The sequence below is a fragment of the Narcine bancroftii genome, chromosome 5 (genome assembly GCF_036971445.1).
Source record: "Narcine bancroftii isolate sNarBan1 chromosome 5, sNarBan1.hap1, whole genome shotgun sequence".
NCBI lineage: Eukaryota > Metazoa > Chordata > Chondrichthyes > Torpediniformes > Narcinidae > Narcine > Narcine bancroftii.
This window is the reverse complement of record NC_091473.1, coordinates 228,932,596-228,948,888: the sequence shown is the minus strand read 5'-3', so window position 1 is coordinate 228,948,888 and position 16,293 is coordinate 228,932,596. Positions and strand designations below refer to the sequence as shown.

General features: G+C 40.2%; 1 protein-coding gene and 1 long non-coding RNA gene across 4 annotated transcripts in view; one reads left to right on the top strand and one right to left on the bottom strand.

Moving 5' to 3' along the window:
* Positions 1-5,794, top strand: part of LOC138765005 (uncharacterized) — a 133,182-nt gene extending 127,388 nt beyond the window's left edge. Inside the window, exon 4 of the long non-coding RNA XR_011358414.1 lies at positions 4,175-5,794. This is a non-coding gene — a long non-coding RNA (uncharacterized lncRNA). The remainder of the gene's footprint in view (positions 1-4,174) is intronic.
* The window catches only part of LOC138765004 (signal peptide, CUB and EGF-like domain-containing protein 3), a 263,706-nt gene that overhangs the window by 118,739 nt on the left and 128,674 nt on the right, over positions 1-16,293 (bottom strand). The gene's annotated exons all lie outside the window — the stretch shown is intronic.

Here is a 16,293-nt window from a genome sequence, read left to right as displayed (position 1 = left end):
TGATGAGCTGGAATATGCAACGTGGTAGGATAGTGAAGGGTTTTGACTCCTTGCATGAATGCCTTTGCAAACTTACTCTGAAAGAATAGGAAGGGATCTAGATCCAGCAGGAAAGAAATGCAATAATATTTCGTTGAATATTTTAATAGGAAAGAAATGCAATAATATTTAGTTGAATATTTTAATAACAATGCCTTATTTACTCAATCTGCCCATATATTTTCACCCACTGTTTCTGACATTGCTCTAATGTTGGTCATTATCTGAACTGTCTGTCACTTCTCGTAAAGGTTACTTCACGTAACCTTTAAAAAAATAACTGAAAGTAGCAGTGTGCACCATCAGGCAGGATGTCACAACACAGGAAGCTATTTGTAAATAGTGATTGATGTTACCTGCAGTGAGCTCCAGTAATAAACCTAATTCAAAAAAAAAGCCAAATGTTCCCGTCTTTGCAATATCAGTTTCAAATAATTCAAAACAGAATATCCTAGCAAGCGTGCCAGAAAATTAAAAACAGGTGCCCCTGGTCGACAGTGACAACATTCTTTGTGTGCTATTCTCCCACACCAATACGCAGCATGCAGAAATATCAGGAAGTATAAAGACCAATAAATCTTGCAAACTTAAGCCATTTTCTTTGATACAACCCTCAGCCCCAAGTGGAGCAAGATGTGATTTATTCAAGATCCTGTGTCCTGGAAGGGATCTCCGAGCTCGCACTCCATTGCTCATCGAGATTGCCTGCACATTGCCTCTCAATGTAGAACTAAAAGGACAAGTAACTGGAAGCTCAGAGCCACTCCTGCCAGTGAAGGCAGGTGTTCAGCAAGGCAATCATCCAGTCTCATTTGTTTTCTCCAATGAGAGAAGAACCTTAAAGTCCTTGTTAAATTTCCTCACTTCTGATAGCTCAGGAGCTGAAACTGGCTTCAATATCCAGAACTCTGGGCTCACAGATTAAATTATGATCTCTTATCTTTTTTTTTGATTTTGTATACTCCCTACCACCATATTATCTTTCTGGGAGTTGGGTAAGAAATAATGGATTGAAATCAAAGGTGACAACTATCAACACTCGGAGTACATTTCAACATCATCATCTCAAGTTTTTTTTTTTTTTTTTCTTTGGCTTGGCTTCGCGGACGAAGATTTATGGAGGGGGTAAAAAGTCCACGTCAGCTGCAGGCTCGTTTGTGGCTGACCAGTCCGATGCGGGACAGGCAGACACGATTGCAGCGGTTGCAAGGGAAAATTGGTTGGTTGGGGTTAGGTGTTGGGTTTTTCCTCCTTTGCCTTTTGTCAGTGAGGTGGGCTCTGCGGTCTTCTTCAAAGGAGGCTGCTGCCCGCCAAACTGTGAGGCGCCAAGATGCACGGTTTGAGGCGTTATCAGCCCACTGGCGGTGGTCAATGTGGCAGGCACCAAGAGATTTCTTTAGGCAGTCCTTGTACCTTTTCTTTGGTGCACCTCTGTCACGGTGGCCAGTGGAGAGCTCGCCATATAATACGATCTTGGGAAGGCGATGGTCCTCCATTCTGGAGACGTGACCCATCCAGCGCAGCTGGATCTTCAGCAGCGTGGACTCGATGCTGTCGACCTCTGCCATCTCGAGTACCTCGACGTTAGGGGTGTGAGCGCTCCAATGGATGTTGAGGATGGAGCGGAGACAACGCTGGTGGAAGCGTTCTAGGAGCCGTAGGTGGTGCCGGTAGAGGACCCATGATTCGGAGCCGAACAGGAGTGGAATAAATTATGAGAGAGTATCCAGAATATAGAGAGGCAAAGCTAATACTTTGGGTTTTGGAAAAAAGAAAATTAAAAGGAAATATTTGAAGATGATCAAGGGCATAGACATATAGAGAGGCAAAGCTAATACTTTGGGTTTTGGAAAAAAGAAAATTAAAAGGAAATATTTGAAGATGATCAAGTGCATAGACAAATCATTTGTTTTTCCTGTTAGCTTACACACAACCAGCTTCAAGGAACAACTACTACCTATGTTACATTTTGCTTATGGTTGCCAGAGATCCAAAACAGTATCTGTGGTTCTTTTGTATTCTATTTATTCTTTATCAAAGATGTGCTTTAGAAAGTTGATTTCAATTCCCTTGCTGACATGTCTGTCAATGGTTTCATGCACTGCCAGACTGACACCACCCACAAAATGGAGGAAAAACACCTCATCTTCCATCTGGGCATCCTTCAACATCGACTTCTCCAGATTCCATTAAAACCCCGCATGCACCCTCCCCTTCTTTCCCTGTTGCCACTTCCCCAGTTCTGATCTCCCCCTCCCCCCTTTCCCTCTATCTCCTTTCACAGAGCCCAAATCAATTCTCACCTCTCATCATATCCAATTAACACCTTTTGATGGCCTGGGCTCCTCCCCAAACCAGCCTTGTCTTTATTCTGATACCTTCCTGTTCTTTGCTTATTCCTTGAAGAAAGGTTCAGTCCTGAAACCTCGGTAATATATCTTTACCTCCAATGGATTCAACAAGACTGGCTGAGTTCCTCCAGCATTTCTGTGTGTTTTTAGAAAGCTGAGCACGTCCAAGAGAACAATGTCCAAGTTCATTTTGTTGGCGTGTTACATTTTATGCAGAAATAGTGAAAGGATTCCTAAAGGTAGGTTGCAGAAGGAAAGTTTCATATAAATATTTACCTAACATTGAAAGTTATTAGGTTAGAGCAAAGTGTGTAACTTCCTCTTCTTGGAGCTCCCACTCCTACTTTAAAATCTTTCACTTCTTAATGTTACAAGATCAAACCAGCAACCACAAAGAAGGCATATCACACAGGGGTAAAGATGAACAATTACTTTATTAACAAAAATTCACCTTCAAACTTTAATTCAAAATCCCCCCTTTTATAACAATGCCCACTGGTTACTATGCAAATCTCTATAACAGTGTAAAACTAATAAATTCCCCAGCCTAAATATAACATATGCAATTAAAGTCTAAGTTATATTTCCAACCAGCCCACAGAAAAACATAGACTCAAAACAAACACAAAACATACAAGACTCACAAAACTTCAATCTCAACCGAAGCAAAGATCATAAACAAAATTCAGTTTGTTTGGTAAACTGAAGCCAAAAGATATTTGAGAGAGAGAGAGAGAGAGCACAAAATTCGAAGTTATCTTGTGTTGCTTGCAGAGAGAGGAACAACAGGCTTGGTCCAGATCCTTCTGGCTGCCTTCAGTATGTTCATCCCTTTTTGAAATCCCAACATTCTAAACTGTCCTCAAGACCATGACTCATGCTCTGGGCCTCCTTCCACTCCACAGCACCATCCAGTGGTGGTTCATCATCCACATCCAGACATTTTTAGATCATTTTCTGCACATGCTCAGTCTGTCTCCCACTCTCTCAGCAGTCCACCTTCGCCGTGGCTCTCTAAGGTAAACTGTCACTTTTTAACATAAAACCACACAACACATAGCCAATACACAACACAGAACTCTGTAACATTAATGACCTCCCAGAGCCCTGCGGAGTGAAACAGTGAGCTTACTGATCAGGGTCTCTTTTAAAAAAAAACTATGGCATTATAACAAACTACAACAGATATGCTATTAAGGATTCAAATATTAACTTCCAAAAGACGTGGGGCCCATTTATGGACTGTTATCATAGCCTAAGAAATTAGTGTCGTTTAGATGCTTTGATGCTATGCTGTCTGGTTCCAGGTTGGTGTCACTTGATTCCCACGTATCATTCTTTAACCTTGCTTACTGGTCCGGGTTTTGATTTATGATTTTCTTTTTTTATTTCTTTTGATTTTGATATTATAATAAATATCTGTTTTGCTCAACTGTGAATAATGTAAATGTTGATTAAATTATTATAGAAGGAGAAGAGAAGAAAAGAGAACTGTAAGCCTTTTTGTTTTATAAAAAGAAACTTTATAACTTTCTTTTCTTTCCTTTTTTCTCTGGGTTTTTTGATGTTATGCTTTAATATACTATTACCAATGTGTTCTGGATTTTTAAATTGTGTTTATATTTGGATATTTTTTCATTTTATTTTAACTATATTGCACTTTGTATAATTGCATTGTTCAATTGTTTATACTTCAAATATTAATAAAATATTAAAACATTTTAAAAAAAAACTATATAGAAGATTATTAACAATATCATTGTCTATTTTTCCTTCTTAAACAGTGAGCATGACGAAGTGACCATGAAAATTGGAGACATTGCACAGAAGCTAAATGAGCTCAGATTTAAAACAATACGATCGCTGATGTGACCCTAGATGAATGGCTGCACCTTTACTCATAGCTGACTGTCAAACTACTTCCATAAAACCACTCCATGTACAACAAGACCAGCAATCAGGCTGAAAATCCTTGAATACGCTGGTAAATGAAATGAAGTAACGGTTCACTGAGAGCTCTTGTAATCAAAGGACCAAAAGAGCAAAGCTACCTGCCCCAAACAACTGCACCAGCGACTGGGACTGGGGTTCGAATCTGGCACTGTCTGTAAGGAGTTTGTATGCTCTCTCTGTGTCTGCGTGGGTTTCCTCTGAGTGCTCCGGTTCCCTCCCACCATTCAAAAGTGTACCGGAGGTCAACTGGGTGTATTTGGGCCTGTTACCATGCAAAATGTCTAAATTTAAAAAAAACTCTGCAAACTTTTACGTCACCATGAACAAGAATATCCCAGAGCATGGAATGATAATTCATCGTGTGATGAATGGAGCAAGTTCAATAAAACTCACTAAATGTTCAGTATTTAACTACAGGACCAACTGTTCATAAAACTTAGGGTAGAACATTTTCACATAATGCAACATTTTAACTAAAATTCTATTGCTAAATTATTGGATTTACTTTCTTTCATTTGAAGTACTTCACTCTATTGTACAGAGCCAACTAAGCATGACATACATAAACATTTTGATATTAAATGCAGTAAGTTATTTTGCATGTTCAGGGCCTTCCAGTGACATCAGCTACTCACATCGAAGGAGACCCCAAAAGGTAATCTGAAGTTTGTTCAGCCATTGGGTAAAATGAACAATCTTACTCTTCCACAACCACAGAAATAATGTGTCCACCATCATGCATTACTTCCTCCTTTCAATGTTTCTTGGCACTCACCCTGCTGATGTCCTAGGAACTTCCACCCTCATCCTATTGTCACCTGTACCATCACCACCGGATTATTTGTCGAAGCACACCCCCCCATCCCAACCCTGCCACCACCTTTTTGGATGTTTGATCTATTTCCACCCATCCTTCTTCCCCAAAATTTTATTCCTCTAAGTCGGATGCTCCAACTCTAAAGTCACAGTGATGGAGCTGGTGAAAACCAACCTTGCTTATGAAGGCCAATTCTATTGTGTGCTACAGATCCTGGTTACCTGGGAGCCTCACACAATTTGGAGTTGATCCCAATGCAGTTGCGGAATAATTTTTTTTTAGCCCACGTTCTTTTAACCTTGTGAGGCAAATCTGCCTCTTAAGTTATAATGTGCATTTGCTAAATTTTACATACTGTTAGTTCTGGATTTAATGCACATTCAGAAAGAGCAGATTCTTTAACAAAATGGCAGTACAGTAACAGACTAGCAGAACCACTGCCTCACACCACAAAAGACTCAGGTTTAATTGTGACTTTGGATGTTGTGTGGAGTTTGTACGATATCTCTGTGACCACATAGGCTTCCTCCGCTTTCATCCAACTTCTCAAAAAAGCATGGTTGGTAAGCATTCTAAATTCGTAGGTAGTGGTGGCTTCTAGGGAAGGAATTTGATAAGAGTGCAGCAAAACCAATAAATGTGATGAATACAAGCAGATGGTTGGTGCGTGTTTCCAGGCTGTATCTCTCCACAATTCCATAGAAGGTAGTTACTGTTTCTTCATTGTTGTTGCATGTTGAGAAAATGGCATTCTACAAGTTGCTTTTGGCTATCGATCATAATTTAACCCTCCCTTTCCCTCCAATTCACATGATAAATATCAATGTCTCCTACATGTAATGTATTCAACGCAAGACATAAATTAGTGACATACATCAACGAACTTCATCCCGCACCCCAACTTACTCACCATTAGAAAAACAATAACTAGTAGCCAATACATTCTTGGAGTGTATTAGATTCTCAGTCAATCAGGAGGCAGCCTTTGCACTCCAATAAAATATGTAAAAACCCTAAGTAATCAGTGGAAATACGATCATTTTAAAAAGTATTTTGAGTTGATTTTACTTGAGATTATTCTGTAGAGATGAATAGCTTATGGGAAAATTGATGTTGCCCCTTTAAGATACAATCATATACCTGATTTAAATGCTACTGATATTAATGTCCCATGTCTAATAAGAATAGAGGTCTTTTTAAACAAAACATATGTGCTGCTAAGAACCACAGAAACATTTCTGTGCTCTCTGAATGGAATTTAGATTCAGGAGATCCAATGAGATGGATCTCAGGGAGTTGAAACAAAGGTTCTTCCCTGACTTGCATGAACTATGAGCATCAACAAATAAACAGAAAATGCATGGATCAGAATTTTTGTTGGGCATGGTTGTAGAGCTCATCGAAAGAATCAAAGACTTGTTGATCCAAACCAAAAGACAGGAGCTCTTCACAGGTGGCCGACCAGTCCGGAATGATCCAACCTGGCTAGGGACACAACCCTTTAAGGCCCAGACAGTAGGCGTGGCTTAGCTCTCAGCCAATCACTGTAAGCACAGTCTAGATACTGTAACTATATACACTATATACATTGGTGATAGATCTGTACTATCACAATGGTATTACAGGAGTGAGGTTGGTATGAAAGAGAGTTGCTGCAATGGTAACTTTATAATGCAGGATTGTGGTAACATGTGGTTTTATAATCATGACATATCTATACAACAGAATTGCAGAAAATGGGTTTACATTCATTTAGTACACAAGGTTTAGCAAATGAATTTGTACATGGGTATATCCATCACACCTGAGTGTCTTAGAACATTGATTATGAAATTCATGATTGTCATCAACTTGTCTTTGGTCAATTGAAGAAAACAGATCATGCCCAAAACTCATGGTCTACCAGGCAAAAGTGATCCCTGCCAACCCTTCTTTGAGAAGGCAACAAAATACATATATATGAGGATAGAGTGGTAGATGTGGGTTAGAGGTATTTCAGTCAGGCTTTCAACAGGATTCCTCAAGGGAGACTGGTTCAAATGATTAGGGCCAATGAGATCCATGACAAGATAGAAAACCTCATACAAAATTAGCTTGCCATTAGGAGAGAGAGGGTGATTGTAGAGAGTAGTTTTTGTGATTGAATGCATGTGACAAATGGTGTTCCACAAGGATCAGTGCATAGACCCTCATTGTTTCTAATACATGTGAATGATTTGGGTGCTGATGTAGGTGATATGTTTAGTAAATTTGCAGGTAGACTAAGATTGGTGGAGTGTGCAGTGTACCCTCTACATACAGTGATATAGATGTATTGATAAAATGGGCTGAGAAATGGTAGATGGAGTTTGATCCCAAATTTATTGTCATCTGATTGCCCAAGTACAACCAGATGAAACAGCATTCTCCAGTCCTCAGTGCGAAACACGCAGACACAAAACCAGACATAACATGCATACAGACAAATAAATAAATAAATTTTGTTTTGTACATTTTAGAGTTCCTGATGGTTAGTGTGAACATTTCTTTGTCATTCAGCGTTCTTACTGCCTGTAGGAAGAAGCTGTTCAACCTGGTGGTGGGGTTTTGGGGGGGGGGGTGCAGCTGAAAGATGCTGTGTACAGGGTGGAAGAGGTCCTCAATGATTTTGCATGGCCTCTTCAGACAACGATCCCGGTAGATCACGTCGATGGTAGCTCATTCCAAATATGGACCAACCTCTGAGTGAAAAGGTTGTCTATTCGGTCACTCTTAAATATTTCCCCTCTCACCTTAACGTATTTTTAGAATCATCTACCCTGCGTAAAAGATGGTGAACATTCACTTTATCCATGCCCTTCATGATTTTATAAATATTCATAAGATCAGCCCTCAGCCTCCTTTGCTTGAGAGAATAAAGACCCATAAAGTTCAAATAAGTGTTACGGAGTCCAGAGGACCCCAAAAACTAGCAACAATAGATATGCACCACAACACAGGGTTACTTAAACAAAAGTAGTTTTTAAATTATATTTGAACAAGAAAACAGAATTAAACTTTAACTTATTTTACTATCAACTTACTTAATCCCCCCCCCCCTCTAATACTAAGCGCAGGTGTGTGTAATGTGTATATAGGCTTAGAAAAGCTCTTTGGTCCAATCTTACTGGTTGCAGGCAATTCTTGTACTGTGCACAGAAATTAGCATTAATAAAGTTCACCAGGCTTTGGTGCTTAACAAGCAAAGGGTTTCCACTCAGGAGGTTTCTGGTTGGTTTTCTGAGAGAGAATCCTTTTGTTCCAGGACATCCACATCTGATTTATTTCCAAGCAGTCTTACTGACGAAACTTTCCCCCTTCAGGCTTCTCCATATGATCCTCTTTCTTTCCAGTCACCTTTCAGACAGCCAGTCTTCTCCTTTGAACAAGCAGTCTTCCAAAGTTTGCCAGCTTGCCCCTCAAGAACCAATTTCTGTGTCTCTCCTTCTCTGTCTGCTCCCTCCCTCTCTGAGAGCAAAGCTGTTCTCCTCTGCCTGCAAAGATCACATGCTCTCCCAGGCACGCTGCTGAATGTTGCTTCTTTGTTGCTTTCTACAAAATAGCACTCTGCAAAAGTCCTGCAAAAATTCTGTATTTTAAAATGTTTGTGTGCAACCTGCTCTAACAATTCCTCCTCTACTCTGTCACATAAGGAGTAGTTGCAATGCACTGCTGGAGGGAGTGGTGAAAGCGGAGTCGCTGCCAACATTGAAAATATGTCTAGATGGGCCTGTGAATTGGCGAGGTGTCGAGGCATCGGGTTAAGTGTTGGAAAATGGGATTATTGCAGTCACTTGCCCAATGGTAAGGGTAGATTTGTGGAGCAAGTGCCCTTTTTCCATGCTGCATAACTTTATGACCCCCAGAAAATATTATTTGACTTCTACACCTACAGCAATAGTACAAAGTTATTGTGGCTATGTGCTTAGCTTTGATGCATGAATTTGAATGGACAACTATTTAACCAAACCCTTGGGTCAGCATCTTCGCATACTCTAGGAACAATAAATCTATAGAATGGTGAGACAATGCAGTCGTTGTCTTACTTCTGTGAATGGAACTTTGGACCAGTTGAAAATAACTCTGGGGGTAATTATCCATTCAGCATGCTGAAGGAGATACCTCAAAATGATGGGTGATGAAGAGTAACTGGTTAGTGTATACATTCAAGCAAACCGAAAAAATATTCCATTATACAGTTGAAAAAAATTAGAGAGAGTTGGGTGAATTAAGTGAGTCACTCACTGCAGGATACTCAACCCTTGAAACCACAACATATATATGTATTTTGTGTCAGTCTTCTCAGTGGAAAGCACAGGTAACATGCCTAAAATTTATGTTAAGCATGTGATAGGAAATGACAACCATGGCAAATCATTATTTCTAAAGAGGTTGTGTTAGGCAAGCAAGGGGGCCTAAAGATAAGCAAGTTCCCTGGTCCTCATGGAATGCACACTGAAAGAAAGCAAAATTCTCTGGACTCTGGGCAAGTCTTGGCAAATTGGAAGACATCAATTAGGCCACTGTTTAGAAGTAGACAAAAGGCAGGTAATATCAGGTGGATTGTTTAATCTCCATAATTGGGAAAGTGTTTGAAGTTAACATCAAGGAGAAAAAAAGAGAGGCATCTGGATGGAAATTATTCCATCAGGCAGACTCAGCATGGATTCAGGAAGGGCAGGTCATGTTTAACTAATTTACTGGGGAATATAATGAGCACAGTGGATAGAGGGGAACAGGTGGATGTGACGTACTTAGATTTTCAGAAGGCATTTGAAAGGACTCACACCAGGCTAAGGACTGCTGGAGACTGGCTGAAGGGGCACCAGAGATATGAGAGGGTGCCAAGGGAGTTGGAGGCTTCCTGATCATGTCAGAGGGCTGCATCTGGAGCTTGTGTTGCTGCAGGTTTGGATTGAAGGCTACATGAGCACTGGAGGCGAATCTATGGACATTCAAAGACTCTGGGGAACTCTCTTTTGCTTATCTTTCTCTAGCTTCAAGGGGCAATTTCTGTTGATAGCGAATCTTTGTCTGCTTGACAGTAGACTACAGGAAATGTTGTGTAATATCACATTTTTTTGTTTTATTGAATAGCAATAAAATAATCTTGAATAAACGACCAGTATAAGGTAAATATGCACAGAGTTGGGGTAATGTATTAACATGGATAAAGGTTTAGTTAAACAATAAAAGACAGATACAAAGGATAAATGAATGTTTCTTTGGTTGGCAATCAGTGGTTTGTTGTACACCGCAGGGATTGGTGCTGGGCCCAAATCTGTTCACAATGTACATAAATGATATGGAGGGGGAAAGCGAGTATAGCGCCATCTGTTTGCTGCTGACACTAAGTGTAAAAGCAAAGGATAGAGAGAGTCTGCAGACAGGTTAAGTGAGTGGGGAAGGGCCTGGTAGATGAAGTACAACACGAGTAACCATGAGGTCGTCTACTTTGGAAGAAAAATAGTAAATTGTGTGATTATTTAAATGGTTGAAAAAAAAATTGCAACATGCTGTTGTGCAGAGAGATCTGGGAGTGCTTGTACGTGAATCACCAACATCAGTTTCCAGGTGCAGAAGATAGACAAGGAGGCAAATGGGATATTGACCTTCATTGCAAGTGGCATTGAATGTAGAGCAGGGAGGTTATGCTGCAACTGTACAGGGTAGTAGTGAGCCACACCTGGAGTACTGGGTGCAATTCTGGCCCCCTTACTTGAAAAAGGGTATACTGGCTTTGGATGTGGTGCAGAGGAGATTCACCGGGATGATTCCAGAAATGAGGGGGTTAGCCTATTATAAGAGAGTGAGTAGTCTGGGACTATTCTCATTGGAGTTGAGAAGGATGAGAGGGGATCTTAAAGAAACATAACGTTTTGAAAGGGATTAATACATTAGAAGTGGGAAGGTTGTTCCCACTGGCATGTAAAACAAGAACTAGGGGTCATTGCCTTAAGATTCAGGAGTGCAGATACAGACAGACAGAAAAGAGAGTGAATATGTGGAATCTCTGTCCAATGAAGCAATAGAAACTGCCTCATTGAATGTATTTGAAATATAGGTCGATAGATTTTTGAATAGTTGGTCAATTAGCGTATATGTTGGCACATAAGGCCACTGGGTGTATAAGATGACCACTAGGTTTTGAGCTATACTTGCTGTATAAGACGACCTTAAGTCTGGCACTTACCGCCGAGATCTTACTCCCCCCAGTAGTTGTTTACCAACCAAGTTCATAGGTGTTTCGTCCATGTTTCCGATATTGCTAAATAGATAATTGTGTTTCTTACATTGTTGCATTATGTAGCGATGGAAATGAGTAATTTTAATGTCAAGATCTGCTGGCAATTTCTGTGCTATTTTAGTTTTCTGCCTCAGAACTAGACCATTTCTTCTCATAAAAGACTACACCATGAAGTAGTGGCTTTGGAGTCTTTGATGTGCTCTTGGTTGTCCTTAGGCCACTTAAGTGATACAACATCCACTTTGATGCTGCCCACGGACCACGTCTGCCTCGTGCTTTTCTAGAATCAGCCAGTGTGCAGGGCCTCCTCTCATTGCACATTAGGAAACTCCTGAGGTTTTCCAAGAAACATTGTCTTTAATAGTACTCGTAACTGCGAGATTTATCGTGATTGGCTTGGCGAGGCAGTGTAAACAGAATGCACCCAGTTCATCAGCTGTTGCAAATCGGGACTGTTAGCTTTGTTTGCTGTGCTTTTATTTTCAGGTATGTTAGACATTTTTATTGTTTTAATATAATACTATTAATCCAGTTTCCCAAACATGGGGTTCAGTTAAAAGAAAATTAAGAGTAGGACCTTAAGAGTTATTTAATTTTTAAAAATTTTAGACATACAGCATAGTAACAAGGCCTTTCAGCCCACAAGCCCATGACCCCCTCTCAATTACACCCAATTGACCTATAACCCCCTGTACATTTTGAATGGCTGGAGGAAACCGGGGGAAACACACAAAGACATGGGAAAAACATACAAACTACTTACAGACAGTGTGGGATTCAAACCCCGGACCCAATTGCTGGCACTGTAGCAGCACTGCACTAACTGCTACACTGACCATGCTGCCCTAGGTTAACGATGCCATAGGTGCCCTGTGGTTAGTAAGGGATTGCTTAACGTGATATGTAAGTGGAAAGAAAAAGGTTGAGAAGCACTGCTCTAAACCATAGGATATTAAGGTTCAGACAACCCCTTGTAATGATATGTTATGAGGAAAAGGCAGGTAGGTGGAACTGAGTGCATGGCCAGATCAGTCACATCTTAATGAACAGGGGAGCAGGCTCAATGGGCTGGGCAGCCTATTCATGCTCCTATTACTTATATTCTTGTGCAACTGCGTTTGTTAAATTTCTGACCAATGGTCATTTAGTACAAAACAATGGAAATCTTTCTCCATGTGGGCAGTGCTGTGGGTTGCACCTTTGAAATTTGTCATGGATCTTCTGTGAAGTGGCCTGGAGCATTTAACTCCTTTTATCTAACAGTGCATTTACTGTGCAACCGAGCATGAAGCCCAACACTGTTCTTATTGTCGGTTATATGGCTGTTCCTTGTGATTCAGAATCTTTTATTCCTTGCTATCTCATTTTTCTCCTCCTGAGTTCAGCCCTTCCAAACCCTGAATGTGGTTTTTTTTATAATATACTAGAACTATTCATTCTTTCCCCAAGACAAGCTCCTATTGTTAAATTTGAATAGTAGGGATTTGGGTCTAAAACTCTAGTAATTTCTCCCTGTCCTTTGAAATACTACAAGCCTCACAAGGCAGAGTAGAAGTTGTTCAATGAGATTCATGAGCTCGGGTCAGAAAATGCAGGAGGTTCAACTTGTAGCAGATCATGGAGAGAACCTCACAGCATCTTTGCTTTGATCGCAAAATGAACTCGAGGGAAATCAAATCCATTATCCTTTGGAATGCTAGCCTCATTAGAAGTGCTAGGCTGCGATTTAAAAAATCAATTGGAACTTGAATGCTGATGGAGAAACAGTGAAAAACAGATGTCCTGCCTTTAACACCCATAGACCATTCACAACAAGATGAAGTAGAGTCCTACAAAGGATACAACAGATATTCCCAACTGAAATGTAGAATGCCAGCATGTTAGAATCAGGTTTATTGTTTTGTGGCGACAATATTGTGCATTACAACTGCAAATTTACTATTAATCATTAGTACAAAAAGATAAAAATGTGAGGTAGTTCATTGTCCATTCAGAAATCTGATGGGGGAAGGGAAGAAGTCATTTTTGTTGCATTGAGTGTGCCTCTTCAGGCTCCTATACCTCCTTCTTGATGGTAACCGAGATAAAGAGCATGTCCTGGGGGTGAAGGTCCTTGATGATAGAGGCCGCTTTCTTGAGACATTGCCTTTAAAGATGTCCTGAATGGAATGAAGACTCATGCCCAGGATGGTGCTGAGGAAGGGTTCAGAAATACTGCACAGGAATTGGATTCATTGACATTTGGGGAAAAGGAAGGAAGAGAGGAGAATTTTATGGCCATGAGAGAGGGCCTGCTTATCTCAAGTGGAGATCAACAACAGGGCTGGAAGGAGGGGGTGGGGGGGGGGGGGTGGTAGGTCAATTGTGGTATTTGTGTGTATGTCCATATCAGGGGTTTAGGGTCAGCTGGAGGTGGTGGGGGGTTGGGTGAATGGACAGTCAAGCCTTGGGATTTAAATACAATTTTACACATTCTGATACAGAGTTTCTCATTCTGGGCTTCTGTATTTCATGAAAACAAGCAAAATGTATAATTGATTGAAGGCTGATAGCACAAATGCCTGCGCTAATCAACATCTATTTCATACATTGCATACAACATCAGAAATTTAATTGGACTTCATTGGAATTCTTGAGTGAAGTTTTGAATACTTCATGAATAATTCACAAAATATGTTGTTTTGTGACAGCATTACAGTGCAAGCATTGCTTTAAATTACATTTTAAAAAAATAAATAAATTAGTGCAAAATAAGATAGAGTGAGGCAGTGTCTGTGGGTCATTGTCCATTTATAAATTTGATGTCAGAGGGGAAGCTGTGTTTGTACCACTAGGTGTTCGTCTTCTGGCTTCTGTCCCTCTTTCCTGATGGTAGCAGAGTGAAGAGGGCATGACCTGGATGGTGAGGGTCTTTGAGGATAGAGGTTGCTTTCTTAAGACACTGCTTCTTGTAGATGTCATCAGTGGAGTAAAGACTGGTGCCCATGTTGGTGCTGGCTGAGTTCCTAACTCTCTGTAGTCTTCTCCTGTCCCATGGATTGGCATTTCCATACTAGTGATGCAACCAATCAGAACGCTCTCCACAGTACACTTGTAGAAATTTTCAAGAATCTTTGGTGACATACCAAATCTCCTCAAATTCCTCATGAAGTATAGCCACTGGCAAGCCTTCTGTTTGATTGCATCAACAGGAAGGCACCTTCAGAGATGTTGACATCCAGCAATTTGAAGTTTTTAACCCTGCTGACTCCTTGACGAGGACTAGTTTGTGTTCTCCTTATTTCCCCTTCTGAAGCCATAATCAGCTCCTTAGTATTGCTAATATTGAGGGCAAGGTGGGTGTTGTGACACCATTCAACTAGCTGAACTAACTCACTCCTGTACACTTCCACATTGCTGTCTGTGATTCTACTGATGACCTTAGAGTCATCGGCAAATTTATAAACAGCATTTGAATGTCATAGTAGAATGAGTAGAGCAGTAGGTTAAGCACACATCCTTCAGGTCCACCTGTATTTATTATCAGTGAGGATACGACGTTGTTTCTGGTTTGGCTATTGTGACAACATTTTCATATCATGCCTAAATAGTGTTGCAGAAATATTTGATACCGTCCTAATTTGATATGACGGCAGGACTAGATTTACAGTTGCTTTGCGGAATTAATAATGGGCACTCGATGCAGACCCTGTCAACCACATCCATGTGCCAAGAGTGAAAAAGAAAATTCCATTGGGATACAATACAACATATCAATGGCATAATTGGAGATTTTTTTTAAACAAGTGTAGCAGTTCTGTTACATTTTCTGTAATTTACTCTTGCCTGCTGCCTGTTAAAAATTATCATTATTGCAAACATTATATTAGTGAAAATATATATTTTTGTCTTCAAGGTTCAAAGAAATATTAATCCTTCAAGATTCCGGTCATAATGAGCATTTGTCAGACTCACATCTGTCATTAATAAAGCTAATTAACAACAAATGTAATTGCACACATCCAATTAAAAACATAATTAAATGAACTCTTACATTAAATGAGGTCAGACAACATTTATCTTCAGCTTCCTGCTTCTTCAAAGCTGATACACAAATGAAAAATTCAGCAATACAAGGACTGAGAAACACACAATTTTTCAAGTTCCAATTTTTTTTAGACATGTAACACGGTAACAGGCCCTTTCGGCCCACATGCCCATGCTGCCCAATCACACCCAATTGACTTACAACCCCCCAGTATGTTTTAAACAGTAGGAGGTAACCAGAGCCCCTGGGGAAAACCCTTGCAGTCACAGAGAGAATGTACAAACTCCTAACAGACAGTTTGGGATTTGAACCTCGGTCCAATCGCTGGCGCTGTAACAGTGTTGCGCTAATCACTATGTTAACTGTGCCACCCATAGTATAAAGCCATTCCAAGTATAAAGCAAAATCTAAAAACTAAAAATAGTAGGATTTAGGCACATTTTATATCAAGTCTCCACATCATTAATATAAAAGGAAAAGATGCAACTTGAGGACACTGATTGAATGTCCTAGAACCAGAGGTGATGTGAGGAAATTAGATTTTAAACAATGATTTACTGTGATCCGGATTGTATAAAAGGAAAAGATCCATCAACTTTGAGGCATAATTTTCCTTTGAAAATCTGACCACTTTCTGCTAGTTACCAGCAATGAGAATATTACAAATCAGAGTTAAACCATTTGTGTCAGGGGCCATGAAAGAAATGTTCAAGTTTGTCTCACTGTCACCAATGGAAAACTGAATTGAACAGGTAATTATTACCGAAGAAACCGTTGAGACTGTGTCCATCACCGAATTAGTATCGGAACTGTTTGGAACCAGAGAAGCATCATGCCTTTT